This window comes from Myotis brandtii, unplaced genomic scaffold, assembly GCF_000412655.1.
Source record: "Myotis brandtii unplaced genomic scaffold, ASM41265v1 scaffold1167, whole genome shotgun sequence".
NCBI classification, from domain to species: Eukaryota; Metazoa; Chordata; class Mammalia; order Chiroptera; family Vespertilionidae; genus Myotis; species Myotis brandtii.
This window is the reverse complement of record NW_005354039.1, coordinates 1,331,062-1,354,318: the sequence shown is the minus strand read 5'-3', so window position 1 is coordinate 1,354,318 and position 23,257 is coordinate 1,331,062. Positions and strand designations below refer to the sequence as shown.

Sequence of the window (23,257 nt, the reverse complement as noted above, 5' to 3'; positions counted from 1 at the left end):
CTCTGAAATCAATAAAAATATATTTTTAAAAAATTTTTTAAATGGCTGCCAGTCAGCCCTGCACCCACGAGGTCCCAGCATGGCAACAATGACCACTGCAAGCACCTCCATCTGGGAGAAAGCTACCCCCAAGTTCCTGCCCCAATGCCAGGCGGTCCAGTTTCTCCCCGTATGTGTCTGGGTCCCCCAGAGCCTTGCCTGGCACTGGAGCTCAGAGGAAACAGGAGCTTGTAGATTCAGTTCCGTGGTGCCAGCCTTTTAAGAGGAGCAGCTCAGCCCCAATCTGCACTGGTTTTTACAGTCCAGAGTTCTTACTGCCCGTAGTGACTTCTTTCCCCAGTTCTGGAACCCTGGGCTGGGGGGTTCTGGTGAGGGGCTGGGACCCCTCGCTCCTCCAGGCAGCCTCTGCAGAGGCAATCTCCCTCCCAATTAAAAAAGCGTAACATGTGGGTGCTGGAAGAGCCCGTTCCGCGCCTCTGCACCTCCTTCCAGTCTGTGTGCTTTCTTCTTTACTGCTCTAGTTGTACTACTTCCATTCAGCCAGCTTTCCAGTGGTTCTGAATGGTAGTTGTTCTGTATGTTAGTTGTAATTTTGATGTGGTTGTGGGAGGCACCAAGTACAGGCATTTACCTATGCCACCATCTTGGTTCCCTCTCTCTTCATATTTTTATGCTTTGAAATTTTAATAATGTACATTCAGTATTTTTTTAAATGTTGAGGGGGGAAATATATTTATAACTTTCAATGATATTCTACTATCCCAGATTCAATTAGTTATATAATCCCCTTCATTTAGAAAGCCACAAAACAATGCACAAAAGACTGTGTGGTACAACTACAGAAGCAGAAGCTATCCACTGTTATTAAATAACAGCTTTATTGATCTGTAATTCACATATCATACAATTCACCTATTTAAAGTGTACAATTCAACAGGTTTTAATATATTCACAGAACTGTGCAACCATCACCACAATCAATTTTACAACATTTTCATCACTTGATAAAGAAAAGCTCAAGCTCATTCCAGCCAGCACTGAGCCATCAGCATCTCAAGACAATTGGCACAAGACTGAGGGCAAGAAATGAAAATATAAGCTGGGGTACCCTGTTGCTAACACAGATTGGCCCCTCAAGCAAGGAGGCCTAAGTACAGTGCCTTGAGGCTGGATGTGGGGAACTTTGGGGTTCCAAGTGTTGTACAGTAAAATATAAGGGGCTAATTTGGGAAAGGGAGCGTCCGTTAAAGCTGAAAATCAGTTACATAATAACATAGGATTTCCTAATATGTATGTTTAAAATATTGACAAATTAGTTAACCTGTTTTTACTTATGTAGAGACATTTGTGTAATTAAAAGTATGTATGGCCCGGCAGGCGTGGCTCAGTGGTTGAGTGTCGACCTATGAACCAAGAGGTCACGGTTTCATTCCAGGTCAGGGCACATGTCCAGGTTGCAGGCTCGATCCCCAGTGGGGAGCGTGCAGGAGGCAGACCATCAATGATCAATGATTCTCTCTAATCACTGATGTTTCTACCTCTCCCTCTCCTTTCCTCTCTGAAATCAATAAAAGTATATTTTAAAAAATAAAAGTATACATGTATGAAAAGTTTAATTTCACAGAAGTTTTCTATATGAGCATTACTGTAATTTTAAATTTACACTGACTAGGTCTAGTAAATGCATGCATTTACCAGTCACAGCGAGTAAATAAATGCACACGGCAGGGCTTACATAGAAACATCAGCTAGCGCTCTTATAACTGCTGCAGAAAGTAAAGCCATGCAACAACAGAACCAACTAACAACCAATTACTGTGAGTGCTATGCAGTGAGACCACGGCTAATCAATCACCGAACATTATTTACAAGCAGTGACTCTTTTTTTTATATATATTTTATTGATTTTTTACAGAGAGGAAGGGAGAGGGATAGAGAGAAACATCAATGAGAGAGAAACAGCGATCAGATGCCTCCTGCGCCCTCCCCACTGGGGATGTGCCCGCAACCAAGGTACATCCCCTTGATAAGAATCGAACTTGGGGCACTATAGTCCGCAGGCCGACACTCTATCCACTGAGCCAAACCAGTTAGGGCTAAGCAGTGACTCTTAAATTTAAATATGTAGACTATAGTTGTAGATATGTAATATTTATTTATGTCAGCAAAATTACTACAGTGTTTTTTTTTTTAACATATGGCCTATTTGCTAAAATTTGTTTAAAATAACTGCATTTGCCCTGGCTGGTTGGGCGTTGGGTTCAATTTCTGGTCAAGGGCATGTACCTCAGTTGCAGGTTCCCCAGCCCTAGCCCCATTAGGGGCAAGTTTGGGAGGCAACCAATCTCTCCCACCACCTCCTCCCTCCCTCCCTCTCTCTCTTTCTCTCTCTCTCCCCCCCCCCCCTCCCCCCCCCCCCCCTCTCCTCTAGAAATCAATGGGGAAAATATCCTCAGGTGAGGATTAAATAAAATAACAGTGAATTAAAAACAGAAATGTAACCTGCTAATTTAATTATAAGGAAATTCTGGTTAAAATTAACATGGTGTTAACTTTCACATGACATACAGACCGAAAATGTTGTCTGTTAAATCTGAAATCCGTTAACTGGAGGTTTGCAAAATCAAGGGTTTACTGTACACACAAAACAAGGATTATTCATGCATCCAACAACAAACTGGCCTGCACCAAGACCCCAGTAAAGAACTGCATCATGCTCAATGACAGCTCTTTGAGTCCCACTATCCACTGCCACTAAGACACAAAAAGATAACTCCTAAAGGAAAAAAAGATTTTAAACAAAAACTATCAAAGAAAATTCAGAAGAAATATGAAAGGAAAAAGAATGCCAACATCAGCAGGGCAAACTTCTTGCACACATCACTCTAATACCAGGCCAACGTGGCTGAACAGAGAGAGCTATGTTCTACAAAGCAAGAAACGGGCAAACTTCTTGCACACATCACTCTAATACCAGGCCAACGTGGCTGAACAGAGAGAGCTATGTTCTACAAGGCAAGAAACTTGAGTTCTGCCTGGCTGGTATGGCTCAGTGGCTGAGCGACAATCTATGAACAAGGAGATCACCGTTTGATTCCCAGTCAGGGCACATGCCTGGGGTTGCGGGCTTGATCTCTGAAATCAATTAAAAATATATTTAAAAAATAAGATGGTTTTTCTACAACCATTTAAGGGGGAGAGATCAACCAAAGGACTTTTATGAATGCATATAAGCCTAACCAATGAGACAACAGGGAAGTGAGGGCATGAGTGGGGGTTTTGGGGGGGGCAATTGGGTGATAAGGACACATATGTAATACCTTAATAAAGAAAAATAAATAAATAAATAAAATAAAATAAAAATAGGCATCCAAGTGGGTGTAAAACTGGTATCTCATGATTTTGATTTGCATTTCCTTGATGGCTAATGGTGGTGAGCATCTTTTCAGGTGCTTTAGGCCATTTGTGTATATTCTTTAGAAAATATTCATATGCTTTGCCAATTTTAAAATTTATTTATTTGCCCTTTTATTACTGAGTTATAAGAATTATTTACTTTTAAAACCTCAAATACTCAGCCTCTCATCTTCAGAAATTTCTTCATTGCAGAAGACAGTAGATTAAGGGATAGTAGTAGCATGAGTCAGAAGAGAAAGAGCCTTCCTACTACCCCTAAAAGTTCTATAATCAGTACTTTGTACCAATTATGACTATAATGAAGCTATTATAACATTAGTGCCATCCCTATCCTTTTAACACCCCAAAACTATGTGAAAGCTCTGACTTATCCAAAAGTCTACACTGATCACACTCTCAAAACCTCCATCAGCAAAGAGTTAACACCAACTTTATTCACATAAATTTCACAACACAACTAGTACTTCATGAAATTATCTTAGCTGCAATTATTTCATCAATGTGATCCAAGCATTTCTGAGATGGAGAAGACTGCAGGTATGATAATAACTTATGAACCAGAGAATGGAGACTCATGGTCGAATCACTACTTATGGATGCACAGGCAGTTTGGTACATGAAATCTGGGCAATAAAATACAATTTCTGGGACTTCTGATAGTTTGGCACCAATGGGTAGCTGACTGACAATCACCAGTTACTGAAAGGCCTATTTGGTTCCAAGTCACTTCTCTTTATTGTAAGATAATAGCCTAGTGACACATTCATTACATTAAATCAGCTTGCCTCTATTTGGTATCAGACTGCCAAAAAGAGAATCAAATGTTTTTCACCTTGATTTTAACTTAGCTTTGATTCCTGTTTTTGCTCTTTGAAGTATTCACACACTCATTCAATAAACTCATTCACAAATAAAACACCTCAAGCCAGGCATTGTTCCAAATGCTTTGCATGTTCCAATGCATTTAATCTTCTCAACAGACTTTTGAAGCAGGTACTAATATTATCCCCATTTTATATAAGGAAACTAATGAATGTGAAGGTTAAATTGGCTCAGACATCACAAATTCAGTAGAGTAAAACTCAAGCAATCTGACTCCAGAGTTGTGCTTTGATTTAATCACATTGCCTCGGATTTGAATTCGTCTTTATGGGGATCCCTTTGTTTGCTTGTGTAAGAACAGATGCAAGATAAATGGTTTCAATGACAACAGACACAAAAGCTTAATCCATTAAAATGTGGTTTGTGCTTAGAACACATTTTTTCCACCTACAAAGTTAACACCCCCAACATCATCTCCAATAAACTTACTGCCAATGCCTAGTACAGAATACATACTCTCATGCCACTAATATCTCTACATCAACATCCCAGTAAACTTAATTCTCCCAAGATTGTAAAACAAGTCTCTGCTGAGCTTCAAGTCTTTTAAAGACAGAGTACAAGATCTAAAAAAGGGGTCCATGTTCACCTATCAGACTGACCAGAAATTACAAGGACCAATTTTATAGTTCGTAATAAGATCCAGGGTCAGGATGAAAGCAAAATGTTAAGAATCAGCCATGGGAAAACAAGCAGGCTCTGTACTGGCTAACATAATTAATGTGCCTCATACCAAAGCACAACAGGTCATCATTTCTCCCAACATGGAAAAATAATGTTTGGCAGCTGTTACAACACATAATCCTGATTTAAAGGACAGAAAACTGAAACTATGAGTAACTTGCCTGAAGTCACACAGCTAATGCGTGGTAAAACCAGAACTCAAATCCAGACAATCAAACTTAAGTGCCTGAGCTCTTAACCAAATTCAACTAACTTTCCAAGTAAAATGCTCACAGAAACAAATTCTGAAATCTAAAAATACTGAAGGTAATTGCCCCCATGGAAATAAAAAGTCCTTAGCATCACACACTGCCTTCAAAAGGTTCAGTCATTCAAGGTTCTGTAAAGATCTTGAGTTTGCTTTATGTAAAGGTTGATCAATCAGTTGGCCATTGACCTTTCTCCTCTTTGCCTAGGAAACTATTCACCCCTCTGGATCAAACTCAAACCCCGCATTCTGTGAAGGAAGCCTTCCTGCGCTCTCAAATCTATGTTCGTATTTCTCTGTAGTAAGGATCAGTGTGTCCTTCCCGTAGAATATTACCTTCCTAAAAGACCAAGAATGGCGTGCGTCTTTATATTCCCGCAGTATTTAATGCCACAAAGAGCCCACAAACACTTGATGAAAGAATTAAGAGGGTAAACCAAACTATGTTAAATAGAATGAGAAATTCTGTCAGGCTTGACTGTCTAAGTAAACAAAAACTGTTTTAAGCATACCCTCTAGATCAGGGGCCAGTTCACTGTCCCTCAGACCGTTGGAGGGCCGGATTATAGTTTAAAAAAAAACTATGAACCAATTCCTATGCACACTGCACATATCTTATTTTGAAGTAAAAAAACAAAACGGGAACAAATACAATATTTGTATTTGCATGTGGCCCGCGGGCTGCAGTTTGAGGACCCCTGCTCCAGATAGAACCAGAGATTCTAATGTCCTTTCTCAGCAATTTCAATAGGCCCTTTTGCTGCAGAACCATTAAAAATTTCATTATCCCTGTCCCTAAATAACTCTCAGACTCAAAGAATCATCCTGAAGGTCTGAGCTCTGCTCATTAAATATATAAAGAGAATTTAGTATAGGTGTCATCACACTTTAGCAAAGTGCCTATAAATTAACATAATAGTCCCAACTAATAAGACTACAGCATCTACAGACTTAAAATATGAAGTACCTAGTATTATATGATCTGACCTTGAATTCTGTAAATGAAATTACTTAAAGGAGAACCTACACAATCTCATAATATAGTACAGGAGTCAAGGCATTTGGGGATATCCTGAGAATATAGTATACTATAATCTTACTGATCCATCTGCTATAGATTATCAATAAAGGGCAGTTAGAAAGTGTAGGGTTATAACTTGTGTTCTTTTATATATAAAAAAGTGACTAGCTGGTGTAAAAAAGGGGGAGGCAGGCCGTAGCCGGTTTGGCTCGGTGGATAGAGTGTTGGCTTGCGGACTGAAGGGTCCGAGGTTCGGTTCCGGTCAAGGGCATGTACCTTGGTTGCCAGCACATCCCCAGTGGGAGGTGTGCAGGAGGCAGCTGATCGATGTTTCTCTCTCATCGATGTTTCTAATTCTCTATCCCTCTCTTTCTCCCTTCCTCTCTGTAAAAAAACCAATAAAATATGTATTTTTTTTAAAAAAGGGGGGGGGGGCAGGATAAGCCCATCAAAGCAATCTGAACAAAAGATAGTAAATGCCACTTTATACAACAACCAGATTTGATCAAGAGCTATGGCTCATTTAGAGGAACACAGTTAATGAAAAAAAGAAGCTCTTTCCTTTATCTATCTAAAATATTAAGACAATCTACCACTTCACATCCATTAAGATGGTGACTAAAAAAAAACAGAAATTAAGTGTTGGTGAGGATGTACAGAAAAAAAAAGTGTCTTGTTGGTGGGCATGTAAAATGGTACCTGTGTGTGTGAAACAGCATAGTGGTTCCTCAAAAATTTTATAAACAGAACATCTTATGACCCAGCAACTATACTTCTGGATAATATACCAAAAAGAAGTGAAAGCAGGGCCTTGAAGAGATATTTATACACTCATGTTCACAGCAGCATGATTCATAACTAGAGGCCCGGTGCATGAAATTCGTGCACTTGTGGGGGTGGGGGGGATCCCTCAGCCCAGCCTGCACCCTCTCCAATCTGGGACCCCTCGAGGGATGCCCGGCTGCTGGTTTAGGCCCGATCCCTGTGGACATCCCTCTCACAATCCGGGACTGCTGCCTCCCAACCGCTCGCCTGCCTGCCTGATTGCCCCTAACCGCTTCTGCCTGCCAGCCTGATCACCCCCTAACCACTCCCCTGCCAGCCCGATCACCCCCAACTGCTCTCCCCTGCCGGCCTGGTCGCCCCTAACTGCCCTCCCTCCCCTGCAGGCCCGGTTGCCCCCAACTCCTCTCCCCTGCCGGCCATCTTGTGACCACATGGGGCAGCCATCTTGTGCAAGGGTGTGACAGTCAATTTGCATATTGCCTCTTTATTATATAGGATAGCTAAAAGGTGGAAACAACCAAAGTATCCATTGATGGACAAATGGGTAAGCAAAATGAACACACACACCACACACACACACACACACTCCATGCTTTTCTCTCTCTCTCTCTCTCTCTCTCTCTCTCTCTCTCTACCCTCCACTTCCCTCCTACCTTTCCTTTCTATCCCTCTAAAAATCAATTTCAAAAAGTCTTTTTGAAAAAAGGAAATTCTGCAATATGCTACAACCGGAACTGCCCTTGAGGACATTGTGCTAAGTGAAAGAAGACAGTCACAAAAAACAAATACTGTATGATTCCACTTACATGAGGTACTCTTAGTTAAAAATCATAGACAGAAAGTATAATGATGGTTGCCAGGGGGTGAGAGGAGAGGAGAATGGAGTTATTATTTTATGAATATAGTTTCAGATTTACAAAATGAAAAGTGTTATGGGGATGGACAGTGGTGATGGCTGCACAAAAATGTGAATGCATTTAATACCACTGAACGGTACACTTAAAATGGTTAAGATGGTCCCAGACAGTGTGGCTCAGTGGTTGAGCATCAACTCATACACCCAGAGGTCTCCCCGTCAGTGCACATACCACAGTTGCTGACTTAATCCCCAGTGGAGGGTGTACAGGAGGCAGCAGCAGCAGATCAATGTTTCTCTCTCATCAATATTTCTAGCTATCTCCCTCCCCCTTCCTCTCTCTCTAAAATCAATAAAAACATTTTTTTAAAATGGTTAAGATGGTAAATTATGTGTATTTTAACACAATTTTTTTTAAAGACTAAGATGAACTAAGTACGTAGCTCTGAAGTCCCCTTTCTCAATGAAAAGTAATCCAGATGACATGAAAATGGTAACAATGGAATCTTCAGCTGAGTGGGGACTGTTGAAAACTTCTTCAAAGACCCAACATGAAAAGAAACTTAAGACAAATTTATTTCTGGCTTGCATGAAGGCAAGCTTCCCAAATCACCATGTCAAATGGAAAGAATGCAAAGTTATCTTAGGGGTAACACAACACTATCATGAAGTCAGGGGAGAAAAAGTAAGGGTATCTCTGTAAATTGTAAAACTCTCTCTATAAATTTCACCTTGTAATTATAAATTTCACCCCAGTAAAAATCTCTCTAGACCAATTATTAGTTATATGACATGGTTATTTGAAGTTGTTAATTTGGGATCTATCAGAATATTTTTTTAATATATTTTATTGATTTTTTACAGAGAGGAAGGGAGAGGGATAGAGAGTTAGAAACATCGATGAGAAAGAAACATCAATCAGCTGCCTCCTGCACACCCCCTCCTAGGGATGTGCCCGCAGCCAAGGTACATGCCCTTGACTGGAATCGAACCTGGGACCCTTCAGTCCGCAGGCCGACACTCTATCCACTGAACCAAACCGGTTAGGGCTATCAGAATATATTTTATATGCATACATCTGGACTGACATAGAGAAGTCTTTACCCTGTAAGATAAATTAATGTAATTGTTCTATTAAACGAGAGCACATCTTCAAAACAGGAAGACCTGAGTAAGACCTGTACTTTTCAATAAAATGCCACCATCTTTCCCTCACATTGAGTTTTCCTCTATTACATGACTATTACCTTATAGACTTTTCACAAAATAACTACAACTTGAATACAATGAATACAAAAGATTCAGCATCACAGAGAGCCATCTGCACTGGAAGAAAATAGCAAGCAGAAGAGAACAAATATATTGAAGCATTTGCTGATGTGCTGAGGGAAAAAAAGTACTTTATCCTTTGATGATAAAAGGCGAATTTAGAAGGGGAGTGTCAATTGCTTAGATTTCAGGAATATTCCCATTTTATGATTATCAAAGACTGTTAATACCGAGAGCTAGGATCCCTGTATAAAGAGGAATGGCTCTTGGCATGCCCTTCTTGGGGCACCACTCAAATCTCCTTTTCGAGTTTATTTTCTTTCTCCTAAATTTTAAGGGTCCCCATGAGACTTGCACCCAAGGGAGCAATGGGCAGTGGCAGCTTATCCTGAACTTGTCTCCAAGGCCCCCTTTTCTCTGACTTTCCAGTGAGCTGACAGCAGCTCCACCTTGGCTCACACTTCTTTCCCATAACGTCTCTACAGAGCCAAAGCAGCCCCTCCTAGGCTCTCTCCTGTTGCTTCTTCTATCCTAGGATGGCCCTTCCTTGTTTTACTATCCCAAGCTTTAATAAGTGTACTCTCAAAATAAAAAAAGATGAATGGCTCTTGCACTGTATGTAGTAAAAATGTATGTTTGTGTCTTCTGGGCTGAAAGGGAAATAGAGAAGTACAGCAGGCAAAGGGAAACCTGATGTCTGCATTTGGAGGTGGGGTCCCCAATAAAAAACTGAAACCCAGACCTATGCCAGCAATAGTACTGAGAGAATAGCTAGATTGAAGACCAAAGGGAAAACTAAAGACCTAAGATAAAAGAGCTCAAGATGGCCAGAGAACTTAATGAAATAAATGTCTCCCAAAAATAAAAAATCCTCAATACTTAGTTCTCAAGAGATGTAGTTTAGAATTCAGGAAAATTTGCACAGAGGAGCGAAGTGTTATGATTCACTCCTATTCAAAGGCATGCATGAAAGCAAAATGTTCTTTTTTAAAAAAATTCTTTATTAGTTAAGGTATTACAAATGTGTCCTTATCCCCCCCATTAACCCCCACCCCCCCTCATGCTCTCATCCCCCTGTTGTCCATGTCCACATAGCCTTCTTTTCATCAATCCACTGTTGGGGGGTTTTCAGCAACGTGTTTCCGGAACACTGTCCTTTTCTTGCACTTCTGGTTTTAACATCACCTGCGTGAATTCTTCATTGGTCATGTCACTAAAAGCATTCATTCCCAAGGTGTAGCTCTTTCTCCCTAGCTTGTATTCCTGGTTGTGCAGGTCAACCATTTTCTTATTCTTCTCCCACACTGTTCTCCTCCATCCTTCTTCATTCGGGCCATAAACTTTTCCGTGTGGTGCCTTCCACCGGTGCCACTGTGCCTCTAAACTTCCATCAAGTTTTGGAGCAGCTGAAGCTACTCCTAAGTAAAGGGCAATAAAGAAGAATGAAGGATTCATGTTTCAAAACCTTCCGGGCGCAGCCGAGCAGGCGCAGTCAGCACTTACGGACCCAGGAGCTCCCGGCAAAATGTTCTTAATATGGCATGTACATATTTAACATACCAGCCAAAGGATGAATTTATTCATCTTTAGAGAAACCAATAATTAATTTTGAAGCAACATGTATCTCGCCTAAGATTCTGGAAAGCAGAAAAGCCTAAATATAATCTACTTAGCATCTCAAAATTGAAAGCACAAGACAGTAAACATGTTTTAAACCTTTTCTTAAGAATCAATAGCTATGAATTGTGATAGATAACTTTGTATCCCCAAAGGATAGGATAAGTGTGCTTGGAAACTAAAAAACTCCCCCAAATCTCAGAGGGTCGACACAACAAAGCTTTCTTTCTCAACTCAAATGTTTAAGTGAGGGTCCACCATCAAGGAGTTGGACCATTTAACACTTAAGGCTTCCTTGTCAAAAAAGCAAGGAAAGAAACATAGAACCAGGAAAGGGTTTTTCACTGACTGTATAGTTACACATATTCTTAGACATAATTTCTGCTCACACTGCACTAGCCAAAATAGTTCACTCAAATCCTGATGCCTAAGTACAAGGAGATGGAAAAAAGAGGGCAGAAACACTAGTGTCTCAACATATTAAAAAATTTTTTCTTAAACTCAATGAAATTACACTAAAAAAGGCTATCAAGCCCTAGCCGGTTTGGCTCAGTGGATAGAGCGTCAGCCTGTGGACTGAAAGGTCCCAGGTTCGATTCCACTCAAGGGCATGTACCTTGGCAGCGGGCACATCCCCAGTAGGGAGTGTGCAGGAGGCAGCTGATCAATGTTTCTCATTGATGTTTCTAACTCTCTATCCCTCTCCTTCTCCCTTCCTCTCTGTAAAAAAATCAATAAAATATATATTTTTAAAAAGGCTATCAAGTAAAATCAAACATTATTTAAAAGAGCAGAGATACACATAAAACTATGAACAAATAATGTTCATAGTTTTGTCTAAGAATTTTGTCTATGGTTAATGGCATCAAAGCAATAATTTGAAATGTCCCAAGTTAAATTGTTTTTATTGTATTTGATTAAAAAGTATAAAAGTTTATTAGGTGAAAATAATCCAAGGTACTAAACCTAAGGAATTTACCAGATAGATCTTTACTTAAGAAGGAATAGTCGAAAAATGTTTGACTAGATTTACACAAGAGAAGCAGTCTTCACTTCGTTGGATACTTCTGATCTAATGATACCATTAAGGGCATTTCTGTAGAAAGTTCTGTATGTGAATGTCCAAGTGGCATGTTGCTTTCTAATGATCTGATGGACTTAAGACAACCTCCAAGAAATGAGTGAATTATTAGCTAAGCAAAGTTTGGATTTTCATTAAACCTAATTCACAGACAATGCACTGACAATCAATATTGTTCTATGGATTTCTAGAAGATCCAAATATCACAGTAATAAAGACTCTACTGTTAGCATTTAGGAATATATATATGAACTAAATTTCTTCTAAAGAAAGTACCATACACTTTATCACACTAACAAATACTCTACTGGAGACATCAGTTTTGTAGCATAAAGCATGGAGAATTTGACTTGAACAATTTTAAGGGCAGGTAATTTATCAGTTAATCATAAAAGAAATTCAGTAGGCTCCCTATGGAACATGATTTCTGACAGAGTTATACTCTAATAAACCCACTGGATTAAGCTGGTTACCAAACATTCTCAGCTAAACTGACTTTATTACCTTGGTAGTGAAACATTAAATCCCTGTCAAATTGGACCATTTTAAATTTATAATAAATAAGTCAGCTGCTTAAGTCTGCTCAAAGTTTGTGATGCCATCACTTTAAAAGGCTATTTGCACTTTTGTGGGTATGCTTCCAAATCTCTTAAGAACTCTATGAGATGCTAAAACCAAATTTTACTTTACTCAAAATTCTAATTCAATCTATTAAATTATTTACTTTAATTCCAATAGTAACTAATGTGGTAAGGACCTCAGGATGCAATAAAAAACTGAGGTTTGTAGCTTTAAGAAAAATATATGCCCTAGTTAGGTAGCTCAGTTGCAGTGGTCGGCAAACTCATTAGTCAACAGAGCCAAATATCAACAGTACAACGATTGAAATTTCTTTTGAGAGCCAAATTTTTTAAATTTAAACTATATAGGTAGGTACATTGTTATTAACTTAATTAGGGTACTCCTAAGGCTTAGGAAGAGCCACACTTAGGGGGGCAAAGAGCCGCATGTGGCTCGCGAGCCACAGTTTGCCGACCATGGGGTTAGAGCATTGTCCACATACTCCAAGGTTGCCAAGTTCAAGCCCAATCAGGGCACATCCAAGAATAAACAAATGAATGCATAAATAAGTGGAACAACAAATCAATGTGTTTCTCTCTCTCCCTCTCTCAAATCAACTTTTTAAAATCTATTTTAAAAAAGAGAGGAATGGCCCTGGCTGGCACCAGTCAGTGGTTAGAGCATTGGCCCATGCGCCAAAGGGTCACAGGCAGATACCTCAGTTGCAGGTTCAATCCCCAGGGCCCAGTTGGGGCGCCTTCCTTTCTCTCCCCCTCTCCACTCTCTTCCCCTCTTTTTTCTCCCCCTCACCCCTTCCACTCTCTCTTAAAATAATAAAAAATCAATGGAAAAACTATCCTCGGGTGAGGATTAACAAAGAGAGAAATGTATCACTTTTACTTTTTATTTGACAGATGGCACTAACATACTGAGTGCCAACTATGTACCAAGGGCACCATTCTAGAAACGGATTTATCATTAAATAGACAAAAGATCTCTTCAAGGAGCTTATATTGTAGTGACTGTATAAATGCTTCCGAATGATAATTCTGTTAGTATGTGCAAATAAGAGTTAATTTGAATTAGCAATAACAGTGGAGCTTGCTATAAAGTAGGGCATTTTATATATCTGGTGCTAGTGCCTGTCTCATATCAAAGACTATGGAAAGCTCTGTCCTCTCTTCATTGACTACTAGTGTAAAGTGGTACGTACTATCAAATTCAAAAAAGTTCTTTTTCCATCCTTTTTTGTTAATTCTCACTGGAAGATATTTTTTCCATTGATTGTTTTAGAGAGAGTGGAAGGGGGGAAAGAAAGGGGAGAAAGACACACACACATGGATTGGTTGCCTCTCAAATGTGCCCTGACAAGGGGCAGGGGAATGAACCTGCAACCCAGCTATGACTCCCTTGACAGGGAATCAAACTCTCGAGCCTTTGGGCGCGGGTCAACACTCTAACCACTAAGGAGTACCGGCCAGGCCTCAGAACTTCTCTTTGCTCAAATGCCAATGCATTTATAAACAAAAACATACCTCATATTATTGACTCCAATATGCTATCACTATAACATGCATCATTATTTTACATAACACTAAGATAAATTCTGCCAGTGCATGAGTGGGGGTGTGGGGGGCAATGGAGGGGATAAGGACATGTAAGTAATACCTTAATAAAGAAGAAATAAAAAACAAGAAAAATTTGGATTTTAGAGATGTTAATGTGAAAACATTGTTCTAATATGGATATTATATACTGTATTCTTTCATAGAAATAGTATTATTCAGCAACATGCCTTTTTCTCTCAACAAAACATTTGTGAATGTTAAAAAAAAACTTTAAAAACAAAATTGGACCGTTGTAGCCAGACCAACATGAAAAACTTTAAAAATTGTGTCGTTTGTTCATCTGGGTCAGTCTACCTTTAAAAAAAACACACCTTTGTCTGACAAAGGGGTGGCTCGGTGATTGAGTCAGGAGGTCACACTTCGATTCCAGGTATGGGCAATCATCATTGATGTTTCTATCACTCTCCCTCTGAAATCAATAGGAATATATTAAAAAACACATACACTTAAACATCTAAATAAATGAGATGCATTTATCATAAAAAAAAACACACACAAAAAACACCACCACCACATACACACTGCCCTAGCGGGTTTTGCTCAGTGGATAGAGCGTCGGCCTGCTGACTGAAGGGTCCCAGTTCCATTCTGGCCAAGGGCACATGTCTGGATTGTGGGCTCGAACCCAGTAGGGGGCGTGCAGGAGGCAGCCGATCAATGATTGTCATCATTGATGTTTCTATCTCTCTGATGTTTCTATCTCTCTCACCCTCTCCCTTCCTCTGTGAAATCAATAAATATATTTTTTTAAAAAACTAAAACACACACACACACACACACACACACACACACACACACGACCTTCCCAAGGGATTTTAGTGTGCAGTTAAGGTCAAGAACCACTGGAATAGATATGCCCGCCTGAATCAGAATAAATGTGAGTGCTTATTAAAAATTTAGTCTTTTGGTCTGTACTCTACATTTAATGCATATCTCTAGGTATACAGTTGAGTTTGACTAGCTGACTTTGTAAAGCTCCTATCTAGAGGCCATCTCAGCTGTGTGTTTTTTCCCCCAGTGGCCAAGGATCCTGACTTTGAGAATATTTGAATCTGTATGGTAATACTGCATAATTTTTTTTCTGGTTTTGTCTGTTAAACTTTTTAACAAATAATGATTAATGATTATGTGGATATATTTGACCAAGTGTAGTATTAGAGGGTTACTACTGTTTTGCAGATGATTAAATATTTAACATAACTAGGTTTAACTTATAAATACTAATCAGATTTAACCTGATTTTTAAAAACATCAGTAACTGTCTTGGTTTAGAGTGTACTGCATACCTTATGGATTTCTTAGTGATTCTTCCCTTCGTTTACTATAACTTGTTTATTTCTAACACTTTTCCTTGTATCTGCCTCTATATTTTAATATTTTATTTTGATTAGTTGATATTAGGAATTCTCCCTTCTCCCTTCAGAAGCATTCCTAAGCATTTCTCCTATAAGTCCATTCTTGAACTCTTTATTAATATGTTTTTGCCGAAACCGGTTTGGCTCAGTGGATAGAGCGTCGGCCTGCGGACTGAAAGGTCCCAGGTTCGATTCCGGTCAAGGGCATGTACCTGGGTTGCGGGCACATCCCCAGTAGGAGATGTGCAGGAGGCAGCTGATCGATGTTTCTCTCTCATCGATGTTTCTAACTATCTCTCTCCCTTCCTCTCTGTAAAAAATCAATAAAATATATTTTAAAAAAATGTTTTTATTAATTTTTTAGAGGGGGTGGGAGAGAAACATCCATCAGTTGCATGCACTGTGACTGGTGGTTGAACCTACAACCTAAACATGTGCCCTGACCAGAACTGAACAGATGACTTTTTGGTGCAGGGGACCACTCTCAACCAAATGAGCCACACTGGCCAGGTCAGGGCCATTCTTGGACTTTTTAATCAGAAGGTATTTATTTAGAACGTCTTGGGAATGAGTTTCCCTTTGTGAATGATAAAAGAATTCAGGATTAACACCTAATAGAGAAGAGTTTGCAATATAAAGAGAATTATCGTTAAAGTAAGGATTATTCTTCCCAAGTTCTGTGATACAGGAATTTTAGAGGAGAACCACGGGCATTATAGGCTAAAGCTGTCAGGGAAAACTGTCCTGTATCCTTTTGAATTTGTGTGTGTGTGTGCATTTATTTATTTTAGAGAGAAAAACACTGATTTGGTGTTCCACTCATTTATGCATTCATTGGTTGATTCCTGTATGTGCCCTGACCCAGGGATTGAACCTATTGGGACAACGCTCTAAACCAACCAAGCTACCTGCCAGGGTTGTGTATGTATGTTTAATTTTGGAAGACAGCCAAGCAAAGAAAAGGATTTTTACACATTGATGACTTACTGTTGTGTACCAGAGGATTTATTATGCATTCTCATTTTATTTTTCATAACTCAGTGAGAGGTAACTCCCAAGTTGTAGGTGAGGAAAGAAGCTCATATAGCTTAAGTAACATATGTCAAATAGTATGTAATTAAATACATAAACTGGAATGAAAATCTAATCTAAATCATCTTGGTTATAAAGATAGTGTTTTTCTACCATGCTATGTTTCACAAAGTATGTGTGTTTTGGTCTAAGAAGAGTGCAAGTATTAGGTCAACCTAATATGACAAGAATAGTGAAAAGTGTTGCTAGAATATGGAATAGAACCTCTTTATTTTTAAAAATGTTTTTATTGATTTTAGAGAGGGAGGGAGAGGGAGAGAGAGATGGAAACATCAATGATGAGAGAGAATCATTGATCGGCTGCCTCTTGCACACTCCCCACTGGGGATTGAGCCCGCAACCCGATCATGTGCCCTTGGCCGGAAGTGAACCTGGGACCCTTCAATCCACAGGCAGATGGTCTATCCACTGAGCCAAACCAGCTAGGGCTAGAATAGAACCTCTTTAGAGAGATTTCCCAAACTTATTTTATTTCAGCATCTTGTTTCTTTCATAGTACTCAGCACAAATTCCCATGGTAATCCTATTATAAATTTTACTAATTTGTTTATAATTTAACTTATTTTTATCAAATAAAATCAATTAATCACACAAATTCTTTAAGAATGTCTTTTATTGATTTTAGAGAAACGAAGGGAGAGGAAGACAGACATCAGTGAGAGAGAAAACATCCATTGTTTGACTCCTACACACCCCCTACTAGAGATTGAGCCTGAAACTCGGGCATGTGACCTGACCAGGAATCAAACTGGAGACCTCTTGGTGCAGGGGATGATGATCTACCAACTGAGCCACACAAGCCAGAGCATCACACAAATTAAGTAGGATACTTAACATTTCTACAACACAAAGGTGCTCACAATTCCAAGTTCTTACAATGTCCTTAAATGACTAATCACCAAGGACACAACATTTCTACAATAGTGTTCACAACCACCATTCCAAGGTCCTAGAGAATCCTTAAATGACTAAGGACTAAGTCGTGTTAATTGGTAGCTTTCTATTAATCACAGCCCATTCACTGCCCAGGGCTTACACTAAGCCTTTAGATTAGAATCACATTTCACAAAATCGGTTATATGTAACTGATTTTGGCTCACTGGATAGAGCGTCGGCCTGCGGACTGAAAGGTCCCAGGTTCGATTCTGGTCAAGGGCATGTACCGTGGTTGCGGGCACATCCCCAGTGGGGGGTGTGCAGGAGGCAGCTGATCGATGTTTCTCTCCCATCGATGTTTCTAACTCTCTCTCCCTCTCCCTTCCTCTCTGTAAAAAATCAATAAGATATATATTTTTTTTAAAAAGCAAAAGAACTACATACCAGCTCAACATGGCCAAAGTATAGATTATATTGCTTGGGAATAAATAATTTAAACAACCTTCACTTTCTGGATATGCAAGTTTCCAGATATGAGTTAAGATTGAGAATTCTATCTTGAAAAAATATTCTATATTTATGTAAAATGTTACTTAGAGATTAAACCCATGAGAATATACTTGTTAAGAATAACTCAAAAACAGTAGATTACCTTAATAGATCAGTAGCAAAGACATTTACTTCATCATTCACATTGAATGAAAATTTCTCGTAAGTAATACTACCTGACGAGTATTACTCTTTGCAGTTTACAAAACTTCACAATTTCATGGCATCATTAATCCCCATTTTACAGACAAGGAATTCAGATGATTCCAAAGCCTTTGCACTACACATCTTACAAAATATTAAATAGTCATAACTCTTATTCACAGTGTAACATGACTCCTTTAAATGAAGAGTTAAACACATTTCATATTGCTTTAGCTCAGGGGTCCTCAAACTACGGCCCGCGGGCCACATGCAAATACAAATATTGTATTTGTTCCCGTTTTGTTTTTTTACTTCAAAATAAGATATGTGCAGTGTGCATAGGTATTTGTTCATAGTTTTTTTTTAAACTATAGTCCGGCCCTCCAACGGTCTGAGGGACAGTGAACTGGCCCCCTGTTTAAAAAGTTTGAGGACCCCTGCTTTAGCTAGATAAAATCCTGACATCATCACTATCAATCCTAACAATGACAGATCTGCCCAGCTACTGTGATGGATCACTGGAAGAAAGGCAATAAAGTCAAGATTAAATTTCAAAAAAGATAAACCAGCATCATGGTCATTTGTTTTCTAAACTACACAGGATTTGGGTGTTGTAAACAGAATGATCTTAACAAGGTGTGGGTGAGAGTATAAAAATGAATTTGGCGCCCTGACTGGTTTGGCTCAGTGGATAGAGCGTCGGCCTGCGGACTCAAGGGTCCCAGGTTCGATTCCGGTCAAGGGCATGTGTCTTGGTTGCGGGCACATCCCCACTGGGGGGCGTGCAGGAGGCAGCTGATTGATCTCTCTCATCGATGTTTCTGGCTCTCTATCCCTCTCCTTTCTTCTCTGTAAAAAAAATCAATAAAATATATATTTTTTAAAAATGTCCTCGGGTGAGGATTAAATACTCTTTTCTTAAATATAAGGTAAAAGTCTAGCAAAATCAGCCTTAAAACCCTCCTTTAAAAAAATTTTTTTTTCATGTTATCTTCCCTTCTCTGAAATTTCACTTACTATATATCAGGTTATAGAAATTTTTTACACATTTCACATTCCCTTGACCAAGCTATGAAACAATTATGAGAAGCCTGTTTGTATAGATTTTCAATGTGTTTGCTTGTACTTACTGAATCCAAAATTTGCTCAGTTTAATACCTGTCATTAAGTGTTCTTCCCCTACCAGAATTCAAATTATTTTCATATAGCCCTAGCTGGTTTGGTTCAGTGGATAGAGTGTCAGCCTGTGGGACTGGTCCCAAGTTCAATTCCGGTCAAGGGCACAAGCCCAGGTTTCGGGCTCAATCTCTAGTAGGGGGCATGCAGGAGGCAGCCAATCAATGATTCTCTCTCATCATTGATGTTCCGCTCTCTCTCTCCCTTCCTCTCTGAAACCAATAGAAATATTTTTTTTAAAAAATATATCTATCTATATAATAAAAGCCTAAGCAACCATTAAAGTGGAATGACCAGAACAACCGGTCGCTATGATGCGCACTGACCACCAGGGGGCAGACACTCAACAGAGGAGCTACCCCCCTGATGATCAGTACCCTCCCACAGGGGAAGCGCAGCTCAGCCAGAAGCCAGGCTCACAGCTGACGAGTGCAGCTGCGGTGGTGGGAGCCTCTAAGGAGCAGGGAGCTGAGCGGTAAGGAGCAGCAAGCAGACAGGCGGTAAGGAGCAAGGGGTCCTGGACTGCGAGGAGAAAGAAAATTAATACCTGCTTGCATTAGAGGGAAACTACAAAAAAACAAAAACAAAGGCAGAGAACATCTTAAAAGTAGTCAGAAGAAAACCGGCAGGTGGACACCCCCCAAGGGGTCCTGGACTGCGAGAGGGCACAGGCCAGGCTGAGGAACACACACACACACAGTGGCCAGTCCTAGTCCCACACCCTCCCCCGCCCCTACCCCAGTGCACAAATTTCTTGCACCAGGCCTCTAGTTTTCATATAAAGGTGAAAGGAGTGCCTAAGAATGTCCACAGTAGTAAGAATTTACCCCATCACCTCAAATTACAATGATTCATGATTTTATTATATTCCAGTGTTGTAAGCTAACAGAATAGATTGATGTACAATATTATACAAAAGTCTAAAATATACACAAAAGAGCATCTGCTTTAAATAGGAAGATTAAAAGCTATCAGTAGGAGGTTATTTTGAAAGTTGCATTATCTAATTCTGCTTATATATAGGAAGGAGAGAAAAAATTGCACTCAATAAAGTTAACTCCATTAACTGAAATAGCAATAAAAATTATTACTGGCCTACAGTCTAGAATTGATAATTAACCTGTTTTATTTTTTTAGTATAATGTTAAACATGAGTGTTTTTTTAACCATCACCCCAGAACATACTTTCATTGATTTAGATAGAGAGAAAGGGAGAAGGAGAGAGACAGACAGACATCACTGATCAGCCAGCCACCTGTGGTAAGTGCCCCAACTGGGGATTGAACTCGGGACCCTTTGGTGCATGGAACAAAGCTCCAACCAATTGAGCCACACCAGCCAGGGTTAACCTGTTTAACTCATTACTAAAATTAATTTACTATTACCCGTATTTTTCTCCTAACAAGGCTTATCAGAACCCCTCACTGGCTACCAGAATAAGCTAGAGATGAGGCACAGGTATTTTAAAAAGACAACTTAGTCATGCAGAACAGATGTATTCCCGGTGTTGATGCATTCACACAGAATGAATCGAAAGAGACCATCAAAACTTTACCCTGTCAGATGGAGCCAATTATCACAGGGAGAAGGAAGGTCGAAAGATGAAACCAGCAACTACCCCATGAACTTAAGTGTAAGTGTATGCTGGTGAGCCTCTTACCCTCAGAAAATGTGAAAGTATTCACTCCCCCCGCCACACTCCTCACTTTTCTGTACTATTGTGGTTCATACAGATAGAACAGTAAAACTAGGTTTAGGAAGGCTGTTTGTTTTTTTTTAATATGTCCCTATTGATTTTGGGGAGGGGGAAGGGGAAGGGCCACATCAATGATGAGAGAGATCATTATCAGCTGCGTCCTGCGGGATCAAGCCTGCAACCAGAATTTGAAGCATGTGCCCTGACCAGGAATCGAACTGCGACCCCCTGGTTCATAGGCCTGAGCTCAACCACTGAGCCAAGCCGGCCGGGCAGGATTTCCTTAATATGGCCACAAATGACATAAAAACTATCCCTTTGACTGACTTAAGTTAGGATGTTAAATTTAATCTTCAAGATGAGCAGTCCTAGTCCCAAACCTCAATATATCAGCAACCCAAAATTGTTTTTTCTGAACACATCTTATCTCTTCCTCCAGTACCTTTAAATAAACCATACAAATTGATTCCAATTCCCCAGGATAAAATTAAGCGATACTACAAAGAAGTTTACGTATTAGATTCAACACAGCATGCAAAATAAAAGATGAAGGTAATGCAGGAACAATGAGAAAAAACAGTATATCCAAATACCCAAAACCAAATCATTCAAATGCACTCTCACCTTCTTCCACTCCCCACGCTGGATAAATTGGTGGCTAAAACTATGATATCAATTTTTGTCACCACAAACAACACTAAATTATTGTACCAAATAAAGGAGTAGACACAAGTAGAGTAGGATTCTTGATAACTGTCTTCCCCTTCTTCCTTTCCAATGAATCCCTATCTTGTGCCCAACAAGACTTTCTCTCCATCTGGTAGACCCTATTTCCTTCCCCCTCTAGATTCTGAAGGAGACACCAAAATGTACATGTAATGATGTGGCTCTATCTGGAGAGGACTGTGTTGAATAACTAGTAGGAGATTTGGTCAAAAATCCTCAGCACTCAACTCCAAAATATGATTAACACTAAACTGTCAACTTAGAAACCACAATCATGAGCTTCTAAATCAGTTCTTAAAACAAGTTTTAAAAAAACCTTCCTCTATGTCCTTTTGGTTATCACAAGTTTACTCGGAACCTAAAATCCCTACAGAACAGAAAGCATTCAAATATAATTTCAAGTTTCCTGCCAAGGGCACTGGTAGATTAAAAGGGGAACCTATTTGGAGGGGGTGGGGGAGACGGACGACACTTCCATTACAAGCACACCTACATGTTTGACTTTTAAACACTGAAATAAAGGCAAATCTGACCTTGAGCTGTACTTCCCAATCTTATTCCCCTCCCCCTCCTAACAGGAACCTTATTTAATACAAATAGCAATTTAAGGATTTACAAGACGAAATTTAGTGTAGTATCTTCCCTAAGTTTCAGTTCAAAGCCTTTTCTCCTAATTCTCAAATTCCTGAATCCTAATGTATGATATCGAGCCCTGAGGCTATTCACATGACAAATAGGTATTCAAGGAAAGCGATGGTCCTACATGGCACTTTGAAAAATAAATGGCTCAGTAATGAAGAAAAATCTAAAGATCAATGGCACTTGATACCATGCCTCACCCCACAACAGCATTAAAACCACATATATGACTGTTTTCATAATACTACATTTTAACAGATGTGGGGGTAATTCAAATACCTACGTCTAAAATTGAGGGAGGGGCAATTTTTTAAAAGCAGCAACCTGGAACTGACTAAAAAGACACAATGGACAATTCCATAAAGTTCTAGAAAATGACGAAAGAACCTTTATGGGCAAAGGACCGAGGAACAAAGAAAAACTGTTCAAATCTGTACATAAAACACAGAAAAGTACATAGGATCTGCTGGGACTCCCTATGATCACTATCCCCAAACCCATAGCCCAGCTGAATGACTGGGGTAAATTAAAATCCCCAATGAGGTACGAACCACGCATTCCAAGACCGGGCAGTCACCAAAATGCAGTTACTAACCATTATTTGAAATAACTTTATTTTTCAACAGGTCTTTCTCCGTTGTCATATTAGTGCAGGCAAACAGCAAAGTCATTATTCTTACGAACGGGTAGACTGAGACACGGGCACTGGCCAAGGACTGAGACTCGCCTCCTGGCTTCCCGTTCAGTGCTGGACCCACCAGGACCCACGGCGCAGGGGCCAGGAATAACTGCAGGAACTTGGAGCGCTCGGGTTTCAGTCCGCGGGAAGGGAGCGTGGGGAGAAGGCGCAGTTGGACGAAAAGCCTAAGAACCCTCAGACCAGGGGAGGGTACCGACCGACGGGGAGAAACACGATCGCAGCATCTCAGCGGGCCTCCGCCCAAGGATGGACAGC

General features: G+C 39.8%; 1 protein-coding gene across 2 annotated transcripts in view; it reads right to left on the bottom strand.

Moving 5' to 3' along the window:
• The window catches only part of YWHAE (tyrosine 3-monooxygenase/tryptophan 5-monooxygenase activation protein, epsilon), a 37,964-nt gene that overhangs the window by 13,875 nt on the left and 832 nt on the right, over positions 1 to 23,257 (bottom strand). The gene's annotated exons all lie outside the window — the stretch shown is intronic.